This window comes from Triturus cristatus, chromosome 1_1 (genome assembly GCF_964204655.1).
Source record: "Triturus cristatus chromosome 1_1, aTriCri1.1, whole genome shotgun sequence".
In the NCBI taxonomy this organism is placed as follows: Eukaryota; Metazoa; Chordata; class Amphibia; order Caudata; family Salamandridae; genus Triturus; species Triturus cristatus.
This window is the reverse complement of record NC_140579.1, coordinates 604,417,914-604,436,074: the sequence shown is the minus strand read 5'-3', so window position 1 is coordinate 604,436,074 and position 18,161 is coordinate 604,417,914.

The following is an 18,161-nucleotide window of genomic DNA, read 5'->3' as shown; positions in this document are numbered from 1 at the left end:
ATCCTATGACCAGTTTCGGGGTTTCACCCCTCTTCAGCCAGGATAGCTTGATTTCAGTGGCATGGAGAGTACGGGACTCACGTCTGAGCATACCCGTCCCACTCGGGGTGACAAATGTAAAAATAACTATTGATGTACAGAATGCAGAACAATATCTTACATTCACCCCAGTACAGAGATCTGGGCCTAAATCCATCGTTTTTTTGCTCACCATGCCATTCCAGTATGGACCCAGCCATATGCAAATTATTCTTGACCCAGTGCCCAATTGGAACAGTCCAGCCCGAGCTGCCAGGCCAGGTCCTCCCTGGACTGGAAACAAGCATCCTAGGACCGGTTTCGGGGTTTCACCCCTCTTCAGCCAGGATAGCTTGATTCCAGTGGCATGGACAGCACGGGACTCACGTCTGAGCATACCCGTCCCACTCGGGGTGACGAATGCAAAAAGAACTATGGATGGACAGAATGCAGAACAATGTCATACATTCACCCGAGTACAGAGATCTGGGCCTAAATCCATCGTTTTTTTGCTCACCATGCCATTACAGTTTGGACCCAGACAGATGCAAATCAGTCTTGACCCTGTGCAGAATGGAAACAGTCCAGCCCGAACTGCCAGGCCAGGTCCTCCCTGGACTGGAAACAAGCATCCTAGGACCGGTTTTGGGGTTTCACCCATCTTCAGCCAGGATAGCTTGATTCCAGTGGCATGGAGAGCACGGGACTCACGTCTGAGCATACCCGTCCCACTCGGGGTGACAAATGCAAAAAGAACTATTGATGGACAGAATGCCGAACAACGTCATACATTCACCCCAGTACAGAGATCTGGGCTTAAATCCATCGTTTTTTTGCTCACCATGCCATTCCAGTTTGGACCCAGCCATATGCAAATCAGTCTTGACCCTGTGCCCAATGGAAACAGTCCAGCCCGAACTGCCAGGCCAGGTCCTCCCTGGACTGGAAACAAGCATCCTAGGACTGGTTTCGGGGTTTCACCCCTCTTCAGCCAGGATAGCTTGATTCCAGTGGCATGGAGAGCACGGGACTCACGTCTGAGCATACCCGTCCCACTCGGGGTGACAAATGCAAAAATAACTATTGATGGACAGAATGCAGAACAATGTCTTACATTCACCCCAGTACAGAGATCTGGGCCTAAATCCATCGTTTTTTTGCTCACCATGCCATTCCAGTATGGACCCAGCCAGATGCAAATCAGTCTTGACCCTGTGCAGAATGGAAACAGTCCAGCCCGAACTGCCAGGCCAGGTCCTCCCTGGACTGGAAACAAGCATCCTAGGACCGGTTTTGGGGTTTCACCCCTCTTCAGCCAGGATAGCTTGATTCCAGTGGCATGGAGAGCACGGGACTCACGTCTGAGCATACCCGTCCCACTCGGGGTGACAAATGCAAAAAGAACTATTGATGGACAGAATGCCGAACAACGTCATACATTCACCCCAGTACAGAGATCTGGGCTTAAATCCATCGTTATTTTGCTCACCATGCTATTCCAGTTTGGACCCAGCCATATGCAAATCAGTCTTGACCCTGTGCCCAATGGAAACAGTCCAGCCCGTACTGCCAGGCCAGGTCCTCCCTGGACTGGAAAAAAGCATCCTAGGACTGGTTTCGGGGTTTCACCCCTCTTCAGCCAGGATAGCTTGATTCCAGTGGCATGGAGAGCACGGGACTCACGTCTGAGCATACCCGTCCCACTCGGGGTGACAAATGCAAAAATAACTATTGATGGACAGAATGCAGAACAATGTCTTACATTCACCCCAGTACAGAGATCTGGGCCTAAATCCATCGTTTTTTTGCTCACCATGCCATTCCAGTATGGACCCAGCCATATGCAAATTATTCTTGACCCAGTGCCCAATTGGAACAGTCCAGCCCGAGCTGCCAGGCCAGGTTCTCCCTGGACTGGAAACAAGCATCCTAGGACCGGTTTCGGGGTTTCACCCCTCTTCAGCCAGGATAGCTTGATTCCAGTGGCATGGAAAGCACAGGACTCACGTCTGAGCATACCCATCCCACTCGGGGTGACAAATGCAAAAAGAACTATTGATGGACAGAATGCAGAACAATGTCATTCATTCACCCCAGTACAGAGATCTTGGCCTAAATCCATCGTTTTTTTGCTCACCATGCCATTCCAGTTTGGGCCCAGCCATATGCAAATCGGTCTTGACCCTGTGCCCAATGGGAACAGTCCAACCCGAACTGCCAGGCCAGGTCCTCCCTGGACTGGAAACATGCATCCTAGTACCGGTTTCGGGGTTTCACCCCTCTTCAGCCAGGATAGCTTGATTCCAGTGGCATGGAAAGCACGGGACTCACGTCTGAGCATACCCGTCCCACTCGGGGTGACAAATGTAAAAAGAACTATTGATGGACAGAATGCAGAACAATGTCATACATTCACCCCAGTACAGAGATCTGGGCCTAAATCCATCGTTTTTTTGCTCACCATGCCATTCCAGTTTGAACCCAGCCATATGCAAATCAGTCTTGACCCTGTGCCCAATGGGAACAGTCCAGCCCGAACTGCCAGGCCAGGTCCTACCTGGATTGGAAACAAGCATCCTAGGACCGGTTTCGGGGTTTCACCCCTCTTCAGCCAGGATAGCTTGATTCCAGTGGCATGGAGAGCACGGGACTCACGTCTGAGCATACCCGTCCCACTCGGGGTGACAAATGCAAAAAGAACTATTGATGGACAGAATGCAGAACAATGTCATACATTGACCCCAGTACAGAGATCTGGGCCTAAATCCATGTTTTTTTTGCTCACTATGCCATTCCAGTTTGGACCCAGCCATATGCAAATCAGCCTTTACCCTGTGCCCAATGGGAAAAGTCCAGCCCGAACTGCCAGGCCAGGTCCTCCCTGGACTGGAAACAAGCATCCTATGACCAGTTTCGGGGTTTCACCCCTCTTCAGCCAGGATAGCTTGATTTCAGTGGCATGGAGAGTACGGGACTCACGTCTGAGCATACCCGTCCCACTCGGGGTGACAAATGCAAAAATAACTATTGATGTACAGAATGCAGAACAATATCTTACATTCACCCCAGTACAGAGATCTGGGCCTAAATCCATCGTTTTTTTGCTCACCATGCCATTCCAGTATGGACCCAGCCATATGCAAATTATTCTTGACCCAGTGCCCAATTGGAACAGTCCAGCCCGAGCTGCCAGGCCAGGTCCTCCCTGGACTGGAAACAAGCATCCTAGGACCGGTTTCGGGGTTTCACCCCTCTTCAGCCAGGATAGCTTGATTCCAGTGGCATGGACAGCACGGGACTCACGTCTGAGCATACCCGTCCCACTCGGGGTGACGAATGCAAAAAGAACTATGGATGGACAGAATGCAGAACAATGTCATACATTCACCCGAGTACAGAGATCTGGGCCTAAATCCATCGTTTTTTTGCTCACCATGCCATTACAGTTTGGACCCAGACAGATGCAAATCAGTCTTGACCCTGTGCAGAATGGAAACAGTCCAGCCCGAACTGCCAGGCCAGGTCCTCCCTGGACTGGAAACAAGCATCCTAGGACCGGTTTTGGGGTTTCACCCATCTTCAGCCAGGATAGCTTGATTCCAGTGGCATGGAGAGCACGGGACTCACGTCTGAGCATACCCGTCCCACTCGGGGTGACAAATGCAAAAAGAACTATTGATGGACAGAATGCCGAACAACGTCATACATTCACCCCAGTACAGAGATCTGGGCTTAAATCCATCGTTTTTTTGCTCACCATGCCATTCCAGTTTGGACCCAGCCATATGCAAATCAGTCTTGACCCTGTGCCCAATGGAAACAGTCCAGCCCGAACTGCCAGGCCAGGTCCTCCCTGGACTGGAAACAAGCATCCTAGGACTGGTTTCGGGGTTTCACCCCTCTTCAGCCAGGATAGCTTGATTCCAGTGGCATGGAGAGCACGGGACTCACGTCTGAGCATACCCGTCCCACTCGGGGTGACAAATGCAAAAATAACTATTGATGGACAGAATGCAGAACAATGTCTTACATTCACCCCAGTACAGAGATCTGGGCCTAAATCCATCGTTTTTTTGCTCACCATGCCATTCCAGTTTGGACCCAGCCATATGCAAATTATTCTTGACCCAGTGCCCAATTGGAACAGTCCAGCCCGAGCTGCCAGGCCAGGTCCTCCCTGGACTGGAAACAAGCATCCTAGGACCGGTTTCGGGGTTTCACCCCTCTTCAGCCAGGATAGCTTGATTCCAGTGGCATGGAGAGCACGGGACTCACGTCTGAGCATACCCGTCCCACTCGGGGTGACGAATGCAAAAAGAACTATGGATGGACAGAATGCAGAACAATGTCATACATTCACCGCAGTACAGAGATCTGGGCCTAAATCCATCGTTTTTTTGCTCACCATGCCATTCCAGTTTGGACCCAGCCATATGCAAATCAGTCTTGACCCTGTGCCGAATGGAAACAGTCCAGCCCGAACTGCCAGGCCAGGTCCTCCCTGGACTGGAAACAAGCGTCCTAGGACCGGTTTTGGGGTTTCACCCCTCTTCAGCCAGGATAGCTTGATTCAAGTGGCATGGAGAGCACGGGACTCACGTCTGAGCATACCCGTCCCACTCGGGGTGACAAATGCAAAAAGAACTATTGATGGACAGAATGCCGAACAATGTCATACATTCACCCCAGTACAGAGATCTGGGCTTAAATCCATCGTTTTTTTGCTCACCATGCCATTCCAGTTTGGACCCAGCCATATGCAAATCAGTCTTGACCCTGTGCCCAATGGAAACAGTCCAGCCCGAACTGCCAGGCCAGGTCCTCCCTGGACTGGAAACAAGCATCCTAGGACTGGTTTCGGGGTTTCACCCCTCTTCAGCCAGGATAGCTTGATTCCAGTGGCATGGAGAGCACGGGACTCACGTCTGAGCATATCCGTCCCACTCGGGGGGACAAATGCAAAAAGAACTATTGATGGACAGAATGCAGAACAATGTCATACATTCACCCCAGTACAGAGATCTGGGCCTAAATCCATCGGTTTTTTGCTCACCATGCCATTCCAGTATGGACCCAGCCATATGCAAATTATTCTTGACCCAGTGCCCAATTGGAACAGTCCAGCCCGAGCTGCCAGGCCAGGTCCTCCCTGGACTGGAAACAAGCATCCTAGGACCGGTTTCGGGGTTTCACCCCTCTTCAGCCAGGATAGCTTCATTCCAGTGGCATGGACAGCACAGGACTCACGTCTGAGCATAACCGTCCCACTCGGGGTGACGAATGCAAAAAGAACTATGGATGGACAGAATGCAGAACAATGTCATATATTCACCCCAGTACAGAGATCTGGGCCTAAATCCATCGTTTTTTTACTCACCATGCCATTACAGTTTGGACCCAGCCAGATGCAAATCAGTCTTGACCCTGTGCAGAATGGAAACAGTCCAGCCCGAACTGCCAGGCCAGGTCCTCCCTGGACTGGAAACAAGCATCCTAGGACCGGTTTTGGGGTTTCACCCCTCTTCAGCCAGGATAGCTTGATTCCAGTGGCATGGAGAGCACGGGACTCACGTCTGAGCATACCCGTCCCACTCGGGGTGACAAATGCAAAAAGAACTATTGATGGACAGAATGCCGAACAACGTCATACATTCACCCCAGTACAGAGATCTGGGCTTAAATCCATCGTTATTTTGCTCACCATGCCATTCCAGTTTGGACCCAGCCATATGCAAATCAGTCTTGACCCTGTGCCCAATGGAAACAGTCCAGCCCGTACTGCCAGGCCAGGTCCTCCCTAGACTGGAAACAAGCATCCTAGGACTGGTTTCGGGGTTTCACCCCTCTTCAGCCAGGATAGCTTGATTCCAGTGGCATGGAGAGCACGGGACTCACGTCTGAGCATACCCGTCCCACTCGGGGTGACAAATGCAAAAATAACTATTGATGGACAGAATGCAGAACAATGTCTTACATTCACCCCAGTACAGAGATCTGGGCCTAAATCCATCGTTTTTTTGCTCACCATGCCATTCCAGTATGGACCCAGCCATATGCAAATTATTCTTGACCCAGTGCCCAATTGGAACAGTCCAGCCCGAGCTGCCAGGCCAGGTCCTCCCTGGACTGGAAACAAGCATCCTAGGACCGGTTTCGGGGTTTCACCGCTCTTCAGCCAGGATAGCTTGATTCCAGTGGCATGGAGAGCACGGGACTCACGTCTGAGCATACCCGTCCCACTCGGGGTGACAAATGCAAAAATAACTATTGATGTACAGAATGCAGAACAATATCTTACATTCACCCCAGTACAGAGATCTGGGCCTAAATCCATCGTTTTTTGCTCACCATGCCATTCCAGTATGGACCCAGCCATATGCAAATTATTCTTGACCCAGTGCCCAATTGGAACAGTCCAGCCCGAGCTGCCAGGCCAGGTCCTCCCTGGACTGGAAACAAGCATCCTAGGACCGGTTTCGGGGTTTCACCCCTCTTCAGCCAGGATAGCTTGATTCCAGTGGCATGGACAGCACGGGACTCACGTCTGAGCATACCCGTCCCACTCGGGGTGACGAATGCAAAAAGAACTATGGATGGACAGAATGCAGAACAATGTCATACATTCACCCCAGTACAGAGATCTGGGCCTAAATCCATCGTTTTTTTGCTCACCATGCCATTACAGTTTGGACCCAGCCAGATGCAAATCAGTCTTGACCCTGTGCAGAATGGAAACAGTCCAGCCCGAACTGCCAGGCCAGGTCCTCCCTGGACTGGAAACAAGCATCCTAGGACCGGTTTTGGGGTTTCACCCCTCTTCAGCCAGGATAGCTTGATTCCAGTGGCATGGAGAGCACGGGACTCACGTCTGAGCATACCCGTCCCACTCGGGGTGACAAATGCAAAAAGAACTATTGATGGACAGAATGCCGAACAACGTCATACATTCACCCCAGTACAGAGATCTGGGCTTAAATCCATCGTTTTTTTGCTCACCATGCCATTCCAGTTTGGACCCAGCCATATGCAAATCAGTCTTGACCCTGTGCCCAATGGAAACAGTCCAGCCCGAACTGCCAGGCGAGGTCCTCCCTGGACTGGAAACAAGCATCCTAGGACTGGTTTCGGGGTTTCACCCCTCTTCAGCCAGGATAGCTTGATTCCAGTGGCATGGAGAGCACGGGACTCACGTCTGAGCATACCTGTCCCACTCGGGGTGACAAATGCAAAAATAACTATTGATGGACAGAATGCAGAACAATGTCTTACATTCACCCGAGTACAGAGATCTGGGCCTAAATCCATCGTTTTTTTGTTCACCATGCCATTCCAGTTTGGACCCAGCCATATGCAAATTATTCTTGACCCAGTGCCCAATTGGAACAGTCCAGCCCGAGCTGCCAGGCCAGGTCCTCCCTGGACTGGAAACAAGCTTCCTAGGACAGGTTTTGGGGTTTCACCCCTCTTCAGCCAGGATAGCTTGATTCAAGTGGCATGGAGAGCACAGGACTCACGTCTGAGCATACCCGTCCCACTCGGGGTGACAAATGCAAAAAGAACTATTGATGGACAGAATGCCGAACAATGTCATACATTCACCCCAGTACAGAGATCTGGGCTTAAATCCATCGTTTTTTTGCTCACCATGCCATTCCAGTTTGGACCCAGCCATATGCAAATCAGTCTTGACCCTGTGCCCAATGGAAACAGTCCAGCCCGAACTGCCAGGCCAGGTCCTCCCTGGACTGGAAACAAGCATCCTAGGACTGGTTTCGGGGTTTCACCCCTCTTCAGCCAGGATAGCTTGATTCCAGTGGCATGGAGAGCACGGGACTCACGTCTGAGCATATCCGTCCCACTCGGGGGGACAAATGCAAAAAGAACTATTGATGGACAGAATGCAGAACAATGTCATACATTCACCCCAGTACAGAGATCTGGGCCTAAATCCATCGTTTTTTTGCTCACCATGCCATTCCAGTATGGACCCAGCCATATGCAAATTATTCTTGACCCAGTGCCCAATTGGAACAGTCCAGCCCGAGCTGCCAGGCCAGGTCCTCCCTGGACTGGAAACAAGCATCCTAGAACCGGTTTCGGGGTTTCACCCCTCTTCAGCCAGGATAGCTTCATTCCAGTGGCATGGACAGCACGGGACTCTCGTCTGAGCATACCCGTCCTACTCGGGGTGACGAATGCAAAAAGAACTATGGATGGACAGAATGCAGAACAATGTCATACATTCACCCCAGTACAGAGATCTGGGCCTAAATCCATCGTTTTTTTGCTCACCATGCCATTACAGTTTGGACCCAGCCATATGCAAATCAGTCTTGACCCTGTGCCCAATGGAAACAGTCCAGCCCGAACTGCCAGTCCAGGTCCTCCCTGGACTGGAAACAAGCATCCTAGGACTGGTTTCAGGGTTTCACCCCTCTTCAGCCAGGATAGCTTGATTCCAGTGGCATGGAGAGCACGGGACTCACGTCTGAGCATACCCGTCCCACTCGGGGTAACAAATGCAAAAATAACTATTGATGGACAGAATGCAGAACAATGTCTTACATTCACCCCAGTACAGAGATCTGGGCCTAAATCCATCGTTTTTTTGCTCACCATGCCATTCCAGTTTGGACCCAGCCATATGCAAATTATTCTTGACCCAGTGCCCAATTGGAACAGTCCAGCCCGAGCTGCCAGGCCAGATCCTCCCTGGACTGGAAACAAGCATCCTAGGACCGGTTTCGGGGTTTCACCCCTCTTCAGCCAGGATAGCTTGATTCCAGTGGCATGGAGAGCACGGGACTCACGTCTGAGCATATCCGTCCCACTCGGGGTGACGAATGCAAAAAGAACTATGGATGGACAAAATGCAGAACAATGTCATACATTCACCCCAGTACAGAGATCTGGGCCTAAATCCATCGTTTTTTTGCTCACCATGCCATTCCAGTTTGGACCCAGCCATATGCAAATCAGTCTTGACCCTGTGCCGAATGGAAACAGTCCAGCCCGAACTGCCAGGCCAGGTCCTCCCTGGACTGGAAACAAGCGTCCTAGGACCGGTTTTGGGGTTTCACCCCTCTTCAGCCAGGATAGCTTGATTCAAGTGGCATGGAGAGCACGGGACTCACGTCTGAGCATACCCGTCCCACTCGGGGTGACAAATGCAAAAAGAACTATTGATGGACAGAATGCCGAACAATGTCATACATTCACCCCAGTACAGAGATCTGGGCTTAAATCCATCATTTTTTTGCTCACCATGCCATTCCAGTTTGGACCCAGCCATATGCAAATCAGTCTTGACCCAGTGCCCAATTGGAACAGTCCAGCCCGAGCTGCCAGCCCAGGTCCTCCCTGGACTGGAAACAAGCATCCTAGGACCGGTTTCTGGGTTTCACCCCTCTTCAGCCAGGATAGCTTGATTCCAGTGGCATGGAGAGCACGGGACTCACGTCTGAGCATACCCGTCCCACTCGGAGTGACAAATGCAAAAATAATTATTGATGGACAGAATGCCGAACAATGTCATACATTCACCCCAGTACAGAGATCTGGGCTTAAATCCATCGTTTTTTTGCTCACCATGCCATTCCAGTTTGGACCCAGCCATATGCAAATCAGTCTTGACCCTGTGCCCAATGGAAACAGTCCAGCCCGAACTGCCAGGCCAGGTCCTCCCTGGACTGGAAACAAGCATCCTAGGACTGGTTTCGGGGTTTCACCCCTCTTCAGCCAGGATAGCTTGATTCCAGTGGCATGGAGAGCACGGGACTCACGTCTGAGCATATCCGTCCCACTCGGGGGGACAAATGCAAAAAGAACTATTGATGGACAGAATGCAGAACAATGTCATACATTCACCCCAGTACAGAGATCTGGGCCTAAATCCATCGGTTTTTTGCTCACCATGCCATTCCAGTATGGACCCAGCCATATGCAAATTATTCTTGACCCAGTGCCCAATTGGAACAGTCCAGCCCGAGCTGCCAGGCCAGGTCCTCCCTGGACTGGAAACAAGCATCCTAGGACCGGTTTCGGGGTTTCACCCCTCTTCAGCCAGGATAGCTTCATTCCAGTGGCATGGACAGCACAGGACTCACGTCTGAGCATAACCGTCCCACTCGGGGTGACGAATGCAAAAAGAACTATGGATGGACAGAATGCAGAACAATGTCATATATTCACCCCAGTACAGAGATCTGGGCCTAAATCCATCGTTTTTTTACTCACCATGCCATTACAGTTTGGACCCAGCCAGATGCAAATCAGTCTTGACCCTGTGCAGAATGGAAACAGTCCAGCCCGAACTGCCAGGCCAGGTCCTCCCTGGACTGGAAACAAGCATCCTAGGACCGGTTTTGGGGTTTCACCCCTCTTCAGCCAGGATAGCTTGATTCCAGTGGCATGGAGAGCACGGGACTCACGTCTGAGCATACCCGTCCCACTCGGGGTGACAAATGCAAAAAGAACTATTGATGGACAGAATGCCGAACAACGTCATACATTCACCCCAGTACAGAGATCTGGGCTTAAATCCATCGTTATTTTGCTCACCATGCCATTCCAGTTTGGACCCAGCCATATGCAAATCAGTCTTGACCCTGTGCCCAATGGAAACAGTCCAGCCCGTACTGCCAGGCCAGGTCCTCCCTAGACTGGAAACAAGCATCCTAGGACTGGTTTCGGGGTTTCACCCCTCTTCAGCCAGGATAGCTTGATTCCAGTGGCATGGAGAGCACGGGACTCACGTCTGAGCATACCCGTCCCACTCGGGGTGACAAATGCAAAAATAACTATTGATGGACAGAATGCAGAACAATGTCTTACATTCACCCCAGTACAGAGATCTGGGCCTAAATCCATCGTTTTTTTGCTCACCATGCCATTCCAGTATGGACCCAGCCATATGCAAATTATTCTTGACCCAGTGCCCAATTGGAACAGTCCAGCCCGAGCTGCCAGGCCAGGTCCTCCCTGGACTGGAAACAAGCATCCTAGGACCGGTTTCGGGGTTTCACCGCTCTTCAGCCAGGATAGCTTGATTCCAGTGGCATGGAGAGCACGGGACTCACGTCTGAGCATACCCGTCCCACTCGGGGTGACAAATGCAAAAATAACTATTGATGTACAGAATGCAGAACAATATCTTACATTCACCCCAGTACAGAGATCTGGGCCTAAATCCATCGTTTTTTGCTCACCATGCCATTCCAGTATGGACCCAGCCATATGCAAATTATTCTTGACCCAGTGCCCAATTGGAACAGTCCAGCCCGAGCTGCCAGGCCAGGTCCTCCCTGGACTGGAAACAAGCATCCTAGGACCGGTTTCGGGGTTTCACCCCTCTTCAGCCAGGATAGCTTGATTCCAGTGGCATGGACAGCACGGGACTCACGTCTGAGCATACCCGTCCCACTCGGGGTGACGAATGCAAAAAGAACTATGGATGGACAGAATGCAGAACAATGTCATACATTCACCCCAGTACAGAGATCTGGGCCTAAATCCATCGTTTTTTTGCTCACCATGCCATTACAGTTTGGACCCAGCCAGATGCAAATCAGTCTTGACCCTGTGCAGAATGGAAACAGTCCAGCCCGAACTGCCAGGCCAGGTCCTCCCTGGACTGGAAACAAGCATCCTAGGACCGGTTTTGGGGTTTCACCCCTCTTCAGCCAGGATAGCTTGATTCCAGTGGCATGGAGAGCACGGGACTCACGTCTGAGCATACCCGTCCCACTCGGGGTGACAAATGCAAAAAGAACTATTGATGGACAGAATGCCGAACAACGTCATACATTCACCCCAGTACAGAGATCTGGGCTTAAATCCATCGTTTTTTTGCTCACCATGCCATTCCAGTTTGGACCCAGCCATATGCAAATCAGTCTTGACCCTGTGCCCAATGGAAACAGTCCAGCCCGAACTGCCAGGCCAGGTCCTCCCTGGACTGGAAACAAGCATCCTAGGACTGGTTTCGGGGTTTCACCCCTCTTCAGCCAGGATAGCTTGATTCCAGTGGCATGGAGAGCACGGGACTCACGTCTGAGCATACCTGTCCCACTCGGGGTGACAAATGCAAAAATAACTATTGATGGACAGAATGCAGAACAATGTCTTACATTCACCCGAGTACAGAGATCTGGGCCTAAATCTATCGTTTTTTTGTTCACCATGCCATTCCAGTTTGGACCCAGCCATATGCAAATTATTCTTGACCCAGTGCCCAATTGGAACAGTCCAGCCCGAGCTGCCAGGCCAGGTCCTCCCTGGACTGGAAACAAGCTTCCTAGGACCGGTTTTGGGGTTTCACCCCTCTTCAGCCAGGATAGCTTGATTCAAGTGGCATGGAGAGCACAGGACTCACGTCTGAGCATACCCGTCCCACTCGGGGTGACAAATGCAAAAAGAACTATTGATGGACAGAATGCCGAACAATGTCATACATTCACCCCAGTACAGAGATCTGGGCTTAAATCCATCGTTTTTTTGCTCACCATGCCATTCCAGTTTGGACCCAGCCATATGCAAATCAGTCTTGACCCTGTGCCCAATGGAAACAGTCCAGCCCGAACTGCCAGGCCAGGTCCTCCCTGGACTGGAAACAAGCATCCTAGGACTGGTTTCGGGGTTTCACCCCTCTTCAGCCAGGATAGCTTGATTCCAGTGGCATGGAGAGCACGGGACTCACGTCTGAGCATATCCGTCCCACTCGGGGGGACAAATGCAAAAAGAACTATTGATGGACAGAATGCAGAACAATGTCATACATTCACCCCAGTACAGAGATCTGGGCCTAAATCCATCGTTTTTTTGCTCACCATGCCATTCCAGTATGGACCCAGCCATATGCAAATTATTCTTGACCCAGTGCCCAATTGGAACAGTCCAGCCCGAGCTGCCAGGCCAGGTCCTCCCTGGACTGGAAACAAGCATCCTAGAACCGGTTTCGGGGTTTCACCCCTCTTCAGCCAGGATAGCTTCATTCCAGTGGCATGGACAGCACGGGACTCTCGTCTGAGCATACCCGTCCTACTCGGGGTGACGAATGCAAAAAGAACTATGGATGGACAGAATGCAGAACAATGTCATACATTCACCCCAGTACAGAGATCTGGGCCTAAATCCATCGTTTTTTTGCTCACCATGCCATTACAGTTTGGACCCAGCCATATGCAAATCAGTCTTGACCCTGTGCCCAATGGAAACTGTCCAGCCCGAACTGCCAGTCCAGGTCCTCCCTGGACTGGAAACAAGCATCCTAGGACTGGTTTCAGGGTTTCACCCCTCTTCAGCCAGGATAGCTTGATTCCAGTGGCATGGAGAGCACGGGACTCACGTCTGAGCATACCCGTCCCACTCGGGGTAACAAATGCAAAAATAACTATTGATGGACAGAATGCAGAACAATGTCTTACATTCACCCCAGTACAGAGATCTGGGCCTAAATCCATCGTTTTTTTGCTCACCATGCCATTCCAGTTTGGACCCAGCCATATGCAAATTATTCTTGACCCAGTGCCCAATTGGAACAGTCCAGCCCGAGCTGCCAGGCCAGATCCTCCCTGGACTGGAAACAAGCATCCTAGGACCGGTTTCGGGGTTTCACCCCTCTTCAGCCAGGATAGCTTGATTCCAGTGGCATGGAGAGCACGGGACTCACGTCTGAGCATACCCGTCCCACTCGGGGTGACGAATGCAAAAAGAACTATGGATGGACAAAATGCAGAACAATGTCATACATTCACCCCAGTACAGAGATCTGGGCCTAAATCCATCGTTTTTTTGCTCACCATGCCATTCCAGTTTGGACCCAGCCATATGCAAATCAGTCTTGACCCTGTGCCGAATGGAAACAGTCCAGCCCGAACTGCCAGGCCAGGTCCTCCCTGGACTGGAAACAAGCGTCCTAGGACCGGTTTTGGGGTTTCACCCCTCTTCAGCCAGGATAGCTTGATTCAAGTGGCATGGAGAGCACGGGACTCACGTCTGAGCATACCCGTCCCACTCGGGGTGACAAATGCAAAAAGAACTATTGATGGACAGAATGCCGAACAATGTCATACATTCACCCCAGTACAGAGATCTGGGCTTAAATCCATCATTTTTTTGCTCACCATGCCATTCCAGTTTGGACCCAGCCATATGCAAATCAGTCTTGACCCAGTGCCCAATTGGAACAGTCCAGCCCGAGCTGCCAGCCCAGGTCCTCCCTGGACTGGAAACAAGCATCCTAGGACCGGTTTCTGGGTTTCACCCCTCTTCAGCCAGGATAGCTTGATTCCAGTGGCATGGAGAGCACGGGACTCACGTCTGAGCATACCCGTCCCACTCGGAGTGACAAATGCAAAAATAATTATTGATGGACAGAATGCAGAACAATGTCATACATTCACCCCAGTACAGACATATGGGCCTAAATCCATCGTGTTTTTTGCTCACCATGCCGTTCCAGTTTGGACCCAGCAATACGCAAATCAGTCTTGACCCTGTGCCAAATGGAAACAGTCCAGCACGAACTGCCAGGCCAGGTCCTCCCTGGACTGGAAACAAGCATCCTAGGACCGGTTTCGGGGTTTCACCCCTCTTCAGCCAGGATAGCTTGATTCCAGTGGCATGGACAGCACGGGACTCACGTCTGAGCATACCCGTCCCACTCGGGGTGACAAATGCAAAAAGAACTATTGATGGACAGAATGCCAAACAATGTCATACATTCACCCCAGTACAGAGATCTGGGCTTAAATCCATCGTTTTTTTGCTCACCATGCCATTCCAGTTTGGACCCAGCCATATGCAAATCAGTCTTGACCCTGTGCCGAATGGAAACAGTCCAGCCCGAACTGCCAGGCCAGGTCCTCCCTGGACTGGAAACAAGCATCCTAGGACCGGTTTTGGGGTTTCACCCCTCTTCAGCCAGGATAGCTTGATTCCAGTGGCATGGAGAGCACGGGACTCACGTCTGAGCATACCCGTCCCACTCGGGGTGACGAATGCAAAAAGAACTATGGATGGACAGAATGCAGAACAATGTCATACATTCACCGCAGTACAGAGATCTGGGCCTAAATCCATCGTTTTTTTGCTCACCATGCCATTCCAGTTTGGACCCAGCCATATGCAAATCAGTCTTGACCCTGTGCCGAATGGAAACAGTCCAGCCCGAACTGCCAGGCCAGGTCCTCCCTGGACTGGAAACAAGCGTCCTAGGACCGGTTTTGGGGTTTCACCCCTCTTCAGCCAGGATAGCTTGATTCAAGTGGCATGGAGAGCACGGGACTCACGTCTGAGCATACCCGTCCCACTCGGGGTGACAAATGCAAAAAGAACTATTGATGGACAGAATGCCAAACAATGTCATACATTCACCCCAGTACAGAGATCTGGGCTTAAATCCATCGTTTTTTTGCTCACCATGCCATTCCAGTTTGGACCCAGCCATATGCAAATCAGTCTTGACCCTGTGCCCAATGGAAACAGTCCAGCCCGAACTGCCAGGCCAGGTCCTCCCTGGACTGGAAACAAGCATCCTAGGACTGGTTTCGGGGTTTCACCCCTCTTCAGCCAGGATAGCTTGATTCCAGTGGCATGGAGAGCACGGGACTCACGTCTGAGCATATCCGTCCCACTCGGGGGGACAAATGCAAAAAGAACTATTGATGGACAGAATGCAGAACAATGTCATACATTCACCCCAGTACAGAGATCTGGGCCTAAATCCATCGTTTTTTTGCTCACCATGCCATTCCAGTATGGACCCAGCCATATGCAAATTATTCTTGACCTAGTGCCCAATTGGAACAGTCCAGCCCGAGCTGCAAGGCCAGGTCCTCCCTGGATTGGAAACAAGCATCCTAGGACCGGTTTCGGGGTTTCACCCCTCTTCAGCCAGGATAGCTTTATTCCAGTGGCATGGACAGCACAGGACTCACGTCTGAGCATAACCGTCCCACTCGGGGTGACGAATGCAAAAAGAACTATGGATGGACAGAATGCAGAACAATGTCATATATTCACCCCAGTACAGAGATCTGGGCCTAAATCCATCGTTTTTTTACTCACCATGCCATTACAGTTTGGACCCAGCCAGATGCAAATCAGTCTTGACTCTGTGCAGAATGGAAACAGTCCAGCCCGAACTGCCAGGCCAGGTCCTCCCTGGACTGGAAACAAGCATCCTAGGACCGGTTTTGGGGTTTCACCCCTCTTCAGCCAGGATAGCTTGATTCCAGTGGCATGGAGAGCACGGGACTCACGTCTGAGCATACCCGTCCCACTCGGGGTGACAAATGCAAAAAGAACTATTGATGGACAGAATGCCGAACAACGTCATACACTCACCCCAGTACAGAGATCTGGGCTTAAATCCATCGTTATTTTGCTCACCATGCCATTCCAGTTTGGACCCAGCCATATGCAAATCAGTCTTGACCCTGTGCCCAATGGAAACAGTCCAGCCCGTACTGCCAGGCCAGGTCCTCCCTGGACTGGAAACAAGCATCCTAGGACTGGTTTTGGGGTTTCACCCCTCTTCAGCCAGGATAGCTTGATTCCAGTGGCATGGAGAGCACGGGACTCACGTCTGAGCATACCCGTCCCACTCGGGGTGACAAATGCAAAAATAACTATTGATGGACAGAATGCAGAACAATGTCTTACATTCACCCCAGTACAGAGATCTGGGCCTAAATCCATCGTTTTTTTGCTCACCATGCCATTCCAGTATGGACCCAGCCATATGCAAATTATTCTTGACCCTGTGCCCAATTGGAACAGTCCAGCCCGAGCTGCCAGGCCAGGTCCTCCCTGGACTGGAAACAAGCATCCTAGGACCGGTTTCGGGGTTTCACCCCTCTTCAGCCAGGATAGCTTGATTCCAGTGGCATGGAGAGCACGGGACTCACGTCTGAGCATACCCGTCCCACTCGGGGTGACAAATGCAAAAATAACTATTGATGTACAGAATGCAGAACAATATCTTACATTCACCCCAGTACAGAGATCTGGGCCTAAATCCATCGTTTTTTGCTCACCATGCCATTCCAGTATGGACCCAGCCATATGCAAATTATTCTTGACCCAGTGCCCAATTGGAACAGTCCAGCCCGAGCTGCCAGGCCAGGTCCTCCCTGGACTGGAAACAAGCATCCTAGGACCGGTTTCGGGGTTTCACCCCTCTTCAGCCAGGATAGCTTGATTCCAGTGGCATGGACAGCACGGGACTCACGTCTGAGCATACCCGTCCCACTCGGGGTGACAAATGCAAAAAGAACTATTGATGGACAGAATGCCAAACAATGTCATACATTCACCCCAGTACAGAGATCTGGGCTTAAATCCATCGTTTTTTTGCTCACCATGCCATTCCAGTTTGGACCCAGCCATATGCAAATCAGTCTTGACCCTGTGCCCAATGGAAACAGTCCAGCCCGAACTGCCAGGCCAGGTCCTCCCTGGACTGGAAACAAGCATCCTAGGACTGGTTTCGGGGTTTCACCCCTCTTCAGCCAGGATAGCTTGATTCCAGTGGCATGGAGAGCACGGGACTCACGTCTGAGCATATCCGTCCCACTCGGGGGGACAAATGCAAAAAGAACTATTGATGGACAGAATGCAGAACAATGTCATACATTCACCCCAGTACAGAGATCTGGGCCTAAATCCATCGTTTTTTTGCTCACCATGCCATTCCAGTATGGACCCAGCCATATGCAAATTATTCTTGACCCAGTGCCCAATTGGAACAGTCCAGCCCGAGCTGCCAGGCCAGGTCCTCCCTGGACTGGAAACAAGCATCCTAGGACCGGTTTCGGGGTTTCACCCCTCTTCAGCCAGGATAGCTTCATTCCAGTGGCATGGACAGCACAGGACTCACGTCTGAGCATAACCGTCCCACTCGGGGTGACGAATGCAAAAAGAACTATGGATGGACAGAATGCAGAACAATGTCATATATTCACCCCAGTACAGAGATCTGGGCCTAAATCCATCGTTTTTTTACTCACCATGCCATTACAGTTTGGACCCAGCCAGATGCAAATCAGTCTTGACCCTGTGCAGAATGGAAACAGTCCAGCCCGAACTGCCAGGCCAGGTCCTCCCTGGACTGGAAACAAGCATCCTAGGACTGGTTTTGG